This window comes from Megascapheus bottae, chromosome 35, assembly GCF_031878675.1.
Source record: "Megascapheus bottae isolate mThoBot1 chromosome 35, mThoBot2.hap1, whole genome shotgun sequence".
NCBI lineage: Eukaryota > Metazoa > Chordata > Mammalia > Rodentia > Geomyidae > Megascapheus > Megascapheus bottae.
Window position 1 is genome coordinate 5,754,679 of NC_143543.1, and position 12,506 is coordinate 5,767,184.

The 12,506-nt window shown below is 36.1% G+C and overlaps 1 pseudogene; it reads left to right on the top strand.

Annotated features, from left to right (window-relative positions):
- LOC150042557 (vomeronasal type-2 receptor 116-like) overlaps positions 1–12,506 on the top strand; it is a 43,633-nt pseudogene that overhangs the window by 19,880 nt on the left and 11,247 nt on the right.

A 12,506-nucleotide genomic window follows, 5' to 3' on the forward strand; every position in this document is an offset into this window, starting at 1 on the left:
AACAAATATATTTATGTGAAACTGTTCAAATCATATCTCAGAAAAAGTAATACTAAAGGAATAAAGGGACTAATGAAGATTACAGTTTTTCTCCTAAATATATACTGATCTTTAATAGGTTTTGTGCTAAAAGGTATGCTAAAGAGAGTATTAAATCACAAGAGAAATAGAAAACCAAAATCAAGATACATAACTCTATGTGGTGATTTTGAGGCATCTAGATCAGTAATAGAAAGTTCAGAATGTCAGAAACGACATTGCTGCAATTCATAGCATATTCCATCTATTGGACTCATTTTATATGGTAGAACATTTCATGACAACAACTGCAATGTACACAGTTTATCAAATAACATAGAATTCACCACCAGATGATGCCCTAGTCTACTAAATACATTATAGATTTTAACTTTCATAAATATTATATTATATGCTCTGTATCTATAAAGCTATACTGAAATAAAACTGGAAAGCAGCAGGTTTAAATCCTCTGGAGAAGCAAACAAGTAATCCCAAATTTTAAAGTGCACACAAAAAGGGAAGTCTTCAGGAAACTTAAAGGTTTCCCAGGATACAGAGACATGAATGTAGGTTACTAGCAGTGAACTCATTAATACCCAGTATGCTTGCGTACATAGGGTCAACCTAGAACACCATACAAAGTGTCCAAGCATATGGTAACATATTTTAAGAAGAAAAGCATCTTTGTCCACATTAGTGTCTATATAGTAACATGTGCAAACATTCCTGGAACTAATGGATTGTATCAGTATCATATCATACAAAACCAGAATAATACACAACAATGTATAATTTGTTTACATTTATTATGAATTCTACAGTTAATTATATTAACTCTATCTTAGTTATATTATTACATTATATTTTATTAACATTTTATTAACTGTGTGGAATAATAATTATGCTAGATTTATATTGAAATACAACCAGATAACCTACTATGTAGTATATATAATATACTTTGTAGACACTATACAATTACATAATATATAATGTCTATTACATAATGAATAATATGTATTACTATATAGTATGTCATATATACTATATAATTGTATACACACTATAGAATGTGTATAGTATAGTATATACAATTACATAGCATAGAATATGAACATTATATGATGTATGTGTATCATATAATTTTACATATAAATTATTATGCATATTTATGTGTTATTACATATTGTATTATTAATAAATTAAAACAATGGTGTGTTAATTATATGTATTGTGATATTATCATACCATATACACTATACTATATTTTGAATTTTATATAATTTATGTATTGTTTATAGATATAATTATAGATATATACTTCTTTGTGCTGGTCCCAGGCCTTGAACTCAGTGCCTGGGTGCTAGACCTGAGATATATTGCTCAAAGTTATTTCTCATCCAATTGAGCCACAGCTCCAGTTATGAGATGTCGGGTTTGGTTTGGTTTCATTTAGGTGTGTGTGTGTGTGTGTGTGTGTGTGTGTGTGTGTGTGTGTGTGTGTGTTTAGTAGGTAATTGGAGATTAGAGTCTCATGGCCTTTCCTACCCAGGCTGGCTTTGAACTCTGATCCTCGAATCTTAGCCCCGAGTAGTTAGGATTATAAGCATGAAACACAAGTGGTTGGCTATAATGTATTTTCTAACACAAACTAATTACTGTATAAAAATGTAAACTCCCTCCTAAAATTAAAAGACAGTCATAATTCAATTTCCTCTTCTCTGCTTTAAGTCAGTAGATTGTAAGAAAAGGACAGTGTTCACGTCAAATCAGAAAGACATACATTCAAATGTACATTTGAGTCAAATGATATCATTTTGACTTAATTTATAGAAATGTAGAATAACTCATTGTCCTTGTCTTCATAGCTCTGGGGCCTGAGGTATAGAAATACTTCATGAGATTTTTTTTGCTTCATTGGAAGAATCTAAATATAATTCTGAGTCATGTGGCCAGGTCATTGACAGGCATATAGATGTACCCATTTGAAGAGTATAATTCCAATGCTTACCAAAAGCCATCCCTCTCAAAGACAAATAGATCTATCAATAGTGCTCTTTTACAAATCTCTGGATTCATAAATGTGCAAATATCTATATATCTATACTTAAGAATAGTTAATGGCCTGATGGCAGATAGTAGTAGAAAATGCAGTTATCTTCATCATTTGTTCATCAAAATAATGTGATGCTTGAAGAACTGTGTGTGTGTGTGTGTGTGTGTGTGTGTGTGCGTGTGTGTGTGTGTTTGTTACACGTGTCAGTATGTGTATCAGTTTTGCGGCTTGAACTCAAGGCCTGGACACTGTTCCTGTAACTTTTTGCTTAAGGCTAGTTCTCTAACACTTGAGCCATAGGTCCACTTCGAAATTTTTGTGGGTTAATAGAAAATAAAAGAGTCTCACAGTCTTTTCTGCTTGGCTGGTTTTGACCTTGATTCTCAGATCTCAGCCCCCTGAGTAGCTAGGGTTACAATCATGAGCCACTGGCACCCAGTTGGGAGTATGAAGAAGCTCTGTTCTCACAGTTGCAGAGCTGAGAAATGGCCCAACCAAATGTAACTTCTGCCTTATTATGCCCAGGGCAAACAGTAACATTCTGTTTTAACATCCAACATTCTGATTCTGTTCCAGCAGATCTCATGTTTCCCATTTTAAGTAGAACAACTTGTTCTCTTTGTTCTTACTCAGGAAGGAATAGAGGTGTTTGGAAAATACACTACGAATATAGGACAAAATAGCTTAGAAATTGTGCATTTTACCAGGCATGGAGGCTAACGCCTGCAATCCCAGCAACTTAGGAGTTTGAGATTTAGGCACTAAATACCGTGAGATTTTACCACCAATTAATCACAAGAAAAGAGTAAGTAGGGCTTGGATAAAGGGTAGAGTGGTAGCCTTGAAACCAAGAGCTCAGAGACAGCGTTCAGGTCCAGGGTTAAAGTTTCATGACCCTCAAAAATAAATTGTGCAATTCATATTATGGCTATCATATATCTCCAGAGATCTCAATCATGTAAATGAACAAGGAAGGAAGATTCTGGGAGAGATGAGAATTAGGCTCATTCTAACCACCGCCATTGCCTTTTATGTGTCGTGTGATCCCCAAGAGCACAGGTCAACCAAACATAAGTAATGGGCAAAATGTCCCTCTACGGTCTATCTCCACTGTAGCCAACATCAGAGGCAGCTTTCAAGTTCAAAAGAATTCCTAAAGACAACCTAAGGGTCTTTGATCCTGGAAAGGAAACCATTTCCTTGCCACAAGGTTTCATATTTCAAGAATAGAGAGAGTAGTTATTGAAAACAAAAACTAAGACTTTTTTCTGATATTCATAGACTCCATCAACATACGATAAACTTGAAGAAAACGAAGATTGTGTGAGAATAATGTGTTCAATGGGGCAGCTAAGACAGAAGTGAATCAACAAACAAAGTAACTTTTGTTTAACTTTTCCAAGATAGCATACTCATGGTCAGGATCAAGCTGTACTTGATACAAATTCAGCAAATATTTACTGAATGTTTTCTATGATATAACTGTGTGTGTGTGTGTGCACGCGTGCGCGCGCACGTGCACGCACAAACCTATTGGTTCTGGGGGTTGAACTAAGTGCTCTTTGAGCTTTTGTGCTCAAGGCTAGTGCTTTATCACGTAAGCCAACCACTCCATTTTTAAAATTTTTAATGGTTCATTAGAGATAAGATTTTCACAGGCTTTCTTCCAGTCCTCAGATCTCAGCCTCCTGAATAGCTGAGATTGCAGGTGTGAGCAACTGGTTTCCACCTAAATACGAGTGTGCTTCCCAAAGCTCTGTTCTAAACGTTTTTGCCCTAAGATTGATAAATGATATTTTAACTTTGAGGAGTATTGCCTATTCGAAAGTTACTTGAAAGTTACTAAAATTATATCCTCAAGATGGATTATAAAATTCCCTTTTGTGCCTCTCTCTCTCTCTCTCTCTCTCTCTCTCTCTCTCTCTCTCTCTCTCTCTCTCTCTTCCCTCCTTCCATCCCTCCCTCCCTCTCTCCTTCCTGGCTTAAAATGTAAATACTCAAATACATATTCCCATCCTTATATGACACTTTCATGATAGACCCAAATCTTGGAACTGTGATTCAAAATAAACCTTGCATGACTTCATTCATTCTTAGTTTCAGGTATTTTATTGTAGCAGTGTGAAGCTAATATAGCACTTTATATAAAGCTCTGTACTAGGGATGGGGGGAAGGAAATGGGGACCAAGACTTGAGAAAGGGTGTCAATGTTTGTGAAGTAGTGCACCTTCTATCTGATGAATATTATGTAACCCTCTATTAATTACAATAAAAATATATATGGATGAAAAAAAGCTCTGTACTAGTTAATTTCACATAAATTTCCCCATATTTTTCAAAGGAATGTTAAACATAGAGACAACATTTAATAGAGTAATTTTATTTTAGGAGAATTTTTTGTCACTTATCAATGTGATTTTATGCTTTTGATTAAAGTAACATTCTTTAAATGAGTCTAATTACTTTCTTTTTTATTTATTCTCATAACTTGTTTTCTTAAGAAATTACTGCTACTCAGCTACTCAGGTATCTAGGATCTGAGGATCTCTATTCAAAGCCAGCGAGGGCAGGAAAGTCCGTAAGACCTACCTTCACTTCCTGACAAATGTAACTGTAACCCCTCTATATATTACCCCTGCAATAAAATATAATTAGTAAAAAAGACTTACCTTCAATTTACTAGCCAAAACCTGGGAGTGAAGGTATGACTGAAGTGGTTGAGTACAATCCTTGAGCAAAATAGCAAAGGGACACTGCCCAGACCCCAGTACTGACAGGACACAAAAACTATTTCAAAAATACCATTGAAGGTTGTAGTTATGAAACTATTTATATTGTACTTTGTAGGTTGTTCAGGTCAGGAAACTTTTTCAGAGAAACTTTGATTATAGATCCTTCATAATTTGATGGCTGACTTTAGATTCTAACCACCTAAAGAGAATGTGACTCTTCTCTATAAGTGCAAAACAGATCAGATTATAAATCTTTGATCAGAATGAGAAGGTAAGAAAACAAACCCAACAAAGTAAAGATGCCTTGCTGGAAAAAGGAAAGCATTTTATTTGAACCATTAATAGATGACTGAAGGGTTTGTCATTTTAATAAATGAAACTTATGATATCAATGCACCTCTGGAGGCTGTTGCAACCACTTCCTAGAACTCACTTGGGCTGGAAACTTTATTTTTATTTTATTTTAATTTATTGTGTCAGTCTTTGCTTGAACTCAAGCATAGGCACTGTCCATACACTTCTTTTTGCATAAGGCTAGAACTCTATCATTTGAGCCACAGTTCCACTTCTGGCTTTTTGGTGGATCTTTGCAGATATGAATATCACGTTCTTTCCTGCCTGTGCTTGCTTCAAATCATGATCCTTGGATCTTAGGCTCCTTGAGAAGGATTTTGACCATTAGCCACTGGCAAACATTGGAAATTTTTATTCACACAAATGCACCTATTTCATTTATATTATGTTGCATTTACTGTATACATCTGGAATATTTCTGAAAGACAATTGTCTTCTAGCCAAATAATTTTCAAGTCTCCACTTTAAATGTAACACGTTTCCCATTATCCCTGACCTAAATTCTGTGATCAACAGCTTTCTTCCTCAGATATTTCAAGTACCAGATATTGATTAATTTAGGTAGAAGAGAATGTATAATATCAGCATATAATCAAAGAAATACAGCCAAGACAGATTTTGCTCATCTAGGAAGAAACTGCCAGGGCTTCCCTGACTGGAACATGAATTATAAACAACACATTTAAATACATCTCACCTTTCAATGGCACGTAGGTAAGAACAATTTGGAAATGAAGAATCTGTCACTGTAACAATAAGAGAAAGTGAGTTCCAGGATTTTACTACATTTTTGAAAAGCTGGAGCAGTGGACCAGGAGGGAGCACAGGTAATTTTTCAATAGTATGATGATAGAGAATAATGTTTCTAGTGACACAAAGATCACACACACACACACACACACACACACACACAATGCTAATATGAAGCAGAAAGAAGCCCAATACCACCTACTCATGGGTCATTTGAAAAGGCCAAACTTTGTGTCTGTCATGTGTCTGGACAAAATTATCATAAAAAAAGAAAGAGAGGGGCTGGCACTTTGGCCTAGTGGTAGAGTACTTGCCTAGCATGAATGAAAACCTGGGTTCAATTCCTTGGTGACACAAACATAGAAAAAGCCAAAAGTGGTGCTGTGGCTCAAGTGGTAAAGATCCAGACTTGAGAAAGCCCAAGAACAGTGCTTAGGCCCTGAGTTCAAAAATATAATAAAATAAATTTTATAAAGCAAAGAGATTTATAAACATCATATTCCTAGGTGATTATAAATCAAGAAGCATAGAACCATGAAATTATTTAATATCTGAATCGTTTGAGAACAGCGATAATTCAGGTATGTTCTTCTAATAAATAATATCAAAAACATGTACCATATCACTTTTTAAAATTCATAAAGAAATATAGCCTTTGGCTAATCAGTACAAATTATCTAGCGTACCAAACTGAGAGTTTCAATTGAGTAGCAAAAACAGATAATAGAAAATAAAGAGACACAGATAGACATACAGATCGATCAATAGATAGATAGATAGATAGATAGATAGATAGATAGATAGATAGATAGATAGATTACATACATACGTACATACATATGTGCGTACATATGTACGTACATACGTACATACATAGGCAGGTACATAGGTGGATGATGATAGGTAGATTGATTGAAGATAGATACCCAAAATACTAATGATAAATGGTTGGGTGGATGATAGATAGATAGATACTATAAAAACTAGAGGCTTCTCATTTCAGTGATAACATTACAAATATATTCATAGGTAGATAATTTACATTCCAAATAGTCATTCATGTACATTTGTATCTAGAAATATCTCTATACAATGAACCAGTCAGTGTTCATGCTAATGTTCTGGATCACAGAGCTTGATTCTGAAAATCATTGCTTAATTTCTTTAATATAAAATATATGAAGGAGAAAGTAAATTTAGAAAGTAAATTTATTCCAAATGTACTGAGCACTTCTATGGAAAAAATCACAATGGAACCCTTTCAAAATATAATTTGTACTAAGTCACAAACAAAATGAAAATTAAAAAAAAGAATTGCAGTTGTTTTGATGGTAAAAATTACAAATTGGTGATAGCTCAAGAAATTAAAACTATTTGTTCCTGTAATCATAGCTGACCAAGAGGGTAATATCTAAAGAGCCTCTGTGAAGACAAGCTGGAGCAGTAAATTCCATGACACTCTTATATGCAGTTTACCAATGATAAGCCAGAAGTGGAGGGGTGGGTTAAGTGAAATGAGAGAGAAAAAATGATGTGCGACAAGGTATAAACATGGCCATAAATACAATCAAAGTACATAGCATCTAAGGTAGTACAATATGAATCAGTTAGGTGGCAAAAGTACCCTATTGTATAACAATTGAGAAAAAAATTTGGAGAATCCAGGGATGTAGAGTTGAGTCAAATCTCTAACTTACCAATTTCTGTTTGCAGCAATACATGTATTTATATGAATAACTTCATGGTAATTGGATAAAATTCTCACGGATTTTTATGTTGATGCTTGCTTCAGACCTTGGTCCTCAAATACCAGCCTACAGCATAGTGAAGTATAAACGGTCTTGAGGCACCAGACTACAGTAAAATTTTTATTACTATACTCACAATACAAGTTACCAAAGAGATCTTCTCAGACCACTTCTCTGTGAGGAAGGAAATGTTTCTGAAGCCTTTTAGTATAGAACTCATTGCACTGACTCTGGTTGGTAGTAATAACATCATTTAATCCCCTGCAATGACAGCTTGGGTGGAGTGGATAAAGTAATGCTGGAAGTGAGGAGCTTACAGACATAGAAGGGAAGGAAACCAGAGTGCTCTCCTACTAGCAGGCAGAATATTGCCACAAATAGATTCAAAATAAAGCAATGAAAATAAACTGTTTCCAGTGCATAGGGAGTAGGATGTCATGGTAGTACAGATGGATAACATCATCTGTGTACCTAGACTTCCCTCACCTGCTTCCCATCTTGAGAATGAAAAGGTAAATGGAAATAAAATATTGAGTTACTTATGGCTTGTATGTTCATCCCTGGTAGCATCAGTTACTGCCATCTGTTTCCCGAGTGTAAAGAAGGAAAAACCCAGAAATCATCACATTTCCATCCACGTATGCTCAATGTTTCATTGTAACAAAACAGCTAGTTCCAGCCAAGAACCTGACAGGAAGGGGAAGCTGGAGAAGACTCAATGTAAAATCAAAGGACACATCTGTGAAATATCTGTCCAGCTGAAATTCTGGCTAGAAGTTGCCCACAGTGTCAGGTATGTAAGCTCATATATGTTTGTATAGGTGCACTTTTGTCTTCGTATTGACACTGTAGCACATCTTCAACCAAATCCTGTGGTGAAGCCACAGGTGGAATATGTAAAACTCTTTTATTGAGGTTCTGCAGCTATGGCTTTGCATCCTGGAGAATACTTGGAAAACATGTTTGCAGATCTCCTTGTTCATCTCATGTGATATGGATTTCCTCCAGTATCACAGTGAGGCCCCAGGAAGGAAGCTACCTTTGATAAATTTGGTTCAACATCTGTGACAAGGAACTATTTGCATGAAAACCATTTAGGATGATGCAAATGGATTGCATCAGAGGATGCTACATCAGATGCACATCAATGTATGTGAATTAATGCAAATATCATGTAACCCTTCTATTAATTACAATAAAAATATATGAAAAAAGAAATGGCTAAAAAAATTTCTTTCCTAGTGACATGTCAACCAAAATTATTAGGCCATCATACACAGATGGTCAATTTGCACACCAAATTGCCATAAGATCCACAGATTACTATTTGATTCAAGCTATTGTACAGAGGCCTCCACAAAAGCAGCCATATAATATTGACTACATCAGCAATGATGCTGATGAAACCAGCAATTTCTTGTCAATAAAGTCATTGTCATAAATGTGTTGTATGTTTGTATTAAGAAATTTCTCCTCCAAACTGTGCCAGAGCCAGCAGGCATCAAGGCAGAATTCCTGATTTATGGGGTGAGGATGAGAAGAAAAACACAAGAAACAGATGAGGTCATGAGGTCTACAGCTTAAGACTGGAGCCTAAAGAGACTGCAGATTTATACTGTAGCACCATTTATTTTTTACTCTAGTCTTAAATACCATCTTTGAAACAGGAAACATCCAGGGGTTACTTTCATACAAAAGAACAAGCAAGTTTCACACATAGCACCCCAGCAAGAAGCAATAAAGACAGAAAGTTTACAACACTGTTGACACAGCTCAAAGTTGGTAAGCATGGTGTCATTCATTATGATACAAGTTGTTTTTCATGACAGCTCATCTCCTTGTGTGCTAGCTCTAATCAGTAGTGCAAGGGAAATCTCAGTCTGACTCCACACTCAGCCAGCAACAAAACTGGTAACTTATACTGAACTTTCTACACAAACTAATCAGTATTTTTCATATCGTACTTGTCTGAGAACATGTGATAATAGAATAAAATATTCTCTATTAAAAGCCTTAATATTACATCTATGTTTCTACATGTCAAAATATATTAGACACATTTTCAATACAGACACCTCAATGGCCCTTGAAAACAGATTTACTTCAGGATTGTAATCCCATTCTGTACTTTCTAATGAGAAATCCATTCTATTGTAATAGCCTGTTCGTTATATTTTATAGGATCTTTTTTCTCATATATTTTTATAGTAATTAATAGAAGGATTACATTATATTTGCCAGACAGAAGGTACATTGGTTCACATACATTGATCTTTTTTTTAGAGTCACAAATATTTATGTCTCTGCAGTTGTGTTTATATTTCTAATACTTTGTCCATAACATTGGTGATGGAAATATTGAGTCACTGCTCTTGTATTGTTTGGATCTAATAGCCAAATATTAAGGACACCATGTGCCTTTTATTCTTTGGTCTTGACTTACCTCACTCAACGTGATTCGCTCTAGATTCACCCATATCCCTGCAAATGCCAATATTTTATCTTGTCTGTTCGTTATGTAGTATTCCATTATATATATATGTGTATATATATACATATATATCTCACATTTTTTTTCCATTCATCTGAAGTAGGGCATCTGGATGATTTCCATTTCTTGGCTATTGTGAATAGTGCAGAGATGAACATAACTGAGCAGATGTCCTTATCATATCCTGGGTTATGATGTTCAGGATAGAAAAGAGAGATTTATGAAAAGAAGAGGTTAAAATGGCAGAAAGCATATGAGAAAATTCTCATCATCCATGGTCATAAAGGAAATGCAAATAAAAACAACCCTAAGATACCATCTTACCCCAACAAGAATTGCCAATATTTGGAACTTAGACAATGACAGATGCTTGCAGCGTTGTGGAGATAAAGGAACACTACTGCACTGCTGGTGGGATTGTAAGCTAATTCAGCCACGCTGGAAAGCAGTGTGGAGGTTTCTTATAGGATCTTTTTATCACTTAAAATTTTAAAAATTCATTACTGTAAGTTAACCATACAAAGTGCTTATATAGAAAAAATACATGTATATGTGCAATGAGCCTCATTCCCACAAGTTAGTGGCCATGCCTAATATCATAAAGGTCTTTACACTTCCTTGTGTAACCTACTTGAATCATGTGTAATTGTTCCTTTGCCCGTAATCTTGGCAGCATGTATTATTAGACTTCCTGAAAGACATCATGATCAGAGTGAGAAAAAATTCCACGTCAAGGAGGAGAAGACAATGGAAAGAGAGCAGGGAAGAAATTATGTCTCCAATGAGCAACTAGTATCTCTCCATAGAAGAGTTTTAGGTTCGCTGTATGCTTTCCAGTCTATGGAGTCACATCAAGGAAGCTATAATGATACAGAGGTCTTCTCCAAAGAAAAAGTGAGCTAAGTCAAAGGTGGCAACAGTAGCAGAGACAGGCCAGCTGGTGGGCTTTGCATGAATTTAAGTGGGTGGAATAGGAGCCCACTGCTTAGTCAGTCACAGTCCAACATAGAAACCGTTCAAATGTCCTGTGAGGACTAGTTCTACAGATCATTGAGGTCTCTGTGAATCATGTGTATTCACCTGATCAAGGGTTTTATGTTCCAAGTCTGCTCACCTACAATTCTCCACCCACTTCTGGCATCAATCCAGGTCCTGTGGGAACCTGAAAAAAGGCAGGTCGGACTGCATGTTAATCCTCGAACAGTTGGGGGATCTCCCAAAAATTCAGCATTGTTGCTGGCCTGCTGCCAGCCTTGCTCTCCCCTCCCCACCACGTTGGGGTCATTGGCCAGGTGGCCAATGTTTGGGTAGGGGATCCAGGATGGCTGGTGGGTGAGCAACCAATTGTATGGATGAGCTTTGGTTTCCCTTTTCTTCTGGTTAAATTCATACTGAAGGAACAGCTGAAGCCCACATGCTAGGCCAATGTTGTCATGGTTACTTCCCTGACTCAGCTAACCTATTCTTTGATTTATATCTGGAGAATTAAATCTTACTTGGTGTGAGTTCCTAGATGTGTAAATCCTGTGGGGAAACTGAAACTCTTCTTCTGTGGAGAGAGTTTTACTTTTCCCTATTCTCTTTTGGCCATCATCTCCTACTCAACATTGAAATTTGTTTTGCTAGCCTTGCAGCTTGAACTCAGAGCATTATCCTTGAGGTTTTCCAAAGCTAGGATTGCACTGTTGTATCTGTGGGTCTGATTAACTGATCATAATTAAAAAGTTCCCAGTCTTTTCATTTAAATATAAAATTTGAAAAGTATTTCTTTCTGATAGAAACATAGAAATCTATTGTGTATATATAATATACATAGTCACCAGAGTACTTTCTGACTTTTTTGTTTCCATTGAAATCTCCAGATTGAGGTATCCTCAAAGAACACCAGGAGACCACTACAGGTGCAAAAAGCAAAAGGGTCTTTATTGCAGGGCAAGCTCCAGCCTGGACTCACACCAGCACATCCTAAAGTAGCAGAGCCATCTGGGAGTGATTCTCAAAAGGCGTGGGGAAGTGGTTTTTATTCACGACGGTAGGAGATTAGGGGAGGTCCCTTTACAATATACCCTGGATGGACAGAATTTGAACAAAAAGATCATTTGTGTTTTGATTGGTTCTGAAGTCTTTCCCAAACAGTTGTTTTATGCCCATATTCTCTGCCTTTCTGTGCTTGTTGTTGGGGGACCTAATATTATGATATGGCAGAGGACTTTCAGGAAACTGCAACTCATTGGCAGGGAAGCAAGACTTAGGCTTGGGCCTAGTTCTTTGTTCTTTGTCTGCACATTTACACCCTATCATGGCAACACTTTTAGCAGCTATGTTGCTTTACATTAAATCTAGATGAATTAAAA